The following is a 1,973-nucleotide window of genomic DNA, read 5'->3' as shown; positions in this document are numbered from 1 at the left end:
CTTAAACTTCTGCTTCACAAAATCCAAAAGGAAAATACAGAAGAACTCAATACAATAGAGTTTATTTTAGATAAGAGTAACATACAAAGCTATAATTAAGATTAGTTAAAGAAAGCCAAAATATTAAAATTGTAAAACTTGCTTATTACTTGTTGGAACCAGCCCTACACTAGGAGTTGGGTAATATATACAATTCTTTGCAAGTAGATTACTTTACATTGCTCCAACATGTTCTTTTCATTAGTGCACTGCTAAGCTAATCAAAAACTCTACACATGTATATTACCTTACAATAGCAGCACACACTACAGCTACCTGCAAAGCCATCACTCTCAAATGACTGAGTGAAAGGAAATAAAAAGTGGAGAAGTAACATATTAAGAGGAAATAATGGGAATTAGAAGATTCATGCATTTCAGCTCTTTTAACCAGTCAGCCGGCTTGCTAGCAACAAGAGATGGTTTCCGCTGAGGAAGGTCCTGTGGAGTGGGAATGTGGTCACCAGTGACCTCTGTCTTATTTGGGGCTGTAGTAGGAAGTTGCTTGTTCTTCATTTTTGCTTTAGCCATGCTGTAATCCCCAGAATCAAAATCTTTTTGCCCTTTCTGCAATCATTTCCTTAAAAAATCTGAACCTCTGGGCTTTTGTCCCAGATGAGGATACCTTGTTTTTAATCTTGCTTCTTCAGCTTTCTCTGGACTAGTTACTTTATCTTCCATTTCCTTCTGCTTCTCTGTGGAGGTTGCCTCGGGGACTTCTGGGGACATACTTCTTGCTCCCTCTTACTCTGCTTCTCCAGCTCTGCGACATCCTGAGAATCTAATATTTTAGACCCAAATACCTTCCTTTGCTTGAACGCATCAAAAAATGATAGTCATTTTTTTATTGAAGTATAGTTGATTTACAATGTTGTGTTAATTACTGCTGTACAGCAAAGTGATTCAGTTATATGTATATATACATTGTTTTTAAAGAATATTAAAAAAAAGAATGTATACATCTTTTCATGTTTCTTTACACATGAAAGGTAGCATATTATTTTGCACTTTGCTTTCTTCACTTAACAATATATCTTGGAAATCACCCCATGTCAGTTCATAAAGTTCTTTCTCATTCTTTTTTTTTTTTTTTTTTTTTGCGGTATGCGGGCCTCTCACTGTTGTGGCCTCTCCTGTTGCGGAGCACAGGCTCCGGACGTGCAGGCTCAGAGGCCATAGCTCACGGGCCCAGCCGCTCCGTGGCATGTGGGATCCTCCTGGACCGGGGCACGAACCCGCGTCCCCTGCATCGGCAGGCGGACTCTCAACCACTGTGCCACCAGGGAAGCCCTCTCATTCTTTTTTGTATCTGCATAGTATTCCACTGTGTGATGTACCATATTTTATTCAAGCAGTCTCCTGCATGAGCATTTAGTTTGTTTCCAGTATTCTGAAATTACAATGTTGTAATGAATAACCCTGTGCATATATATTTTTATCTTATTGTAGGTCTATTTTCAGGGTATATTCCTAGGGATAGGATTACTTTACTAAAAGACAAATGCATATGTCTTAATTTTGTTAGACAGTTACAAATCTCCCTCCAAAAGGATTGTACTACTTTGCATTCCCACCAGTAATATATGAGAGTGACTTTCTCTACAGCCTTGCTAATAGAATGTGTTGGCATATTTTTCATTTTTACCATCAGATTGGAAAATTTAATTCATCTATACACTTATGTTTTGTTTATAAGAGACCTGCTGAAATAAAAATTAAAAATTGAAAACAGAAGAAGATATGCTAGGCAAATGCTAAGAAAATAAAGCAAATGTATCAATATTAGTATCATATAAAAGAGAATTCAAGGTGAATAAATTAATGGGACAAAGAGAGATACATTATGGTGGTTTTATCCCCAACAAGATGAAATAGTCATGAACCTTTAGGCATCTAACAAGAGAGCTTTGAAATATATAAGCAAAATGTAATAGA

The 1,973-nt window shown here is 36.7% G+C and overlaps 1 pseudogene; it reads right to left on the bottom strand.

The window, feature by feature from the left end:
- Window positions 1-350: 350 nt before the first annotated feature.
- On the bottom strand, window positions 351-767 carry LOC132513593 (cAMP-regulated phosphoprotein 19-like; annotated as a pseudogene).
- Window positions 768-1,973: the final 1,206 nt, after the last annotated feature.

Source organism: Lagenorhynchus albirostris, chromosome X, assembly GCF_949774975.1.
Source record: "Lagenorhynchus albirostris chromosome X, mLagAlb1.1, whole genome shotgun sequence".
Classification (NCBI taxonomy): Eukaryota; Metazoa; Chordata; class Mammalia; order Artiodactyla; family Delphinidae; genus Lagenorhynchus; species Lagenorhynchus albirostris.
The sequence above is the reverse complement of the archived record's forward strand: the minus strand, read 5'-3'. Positions and strand labels throughout refer to the sequence as shown.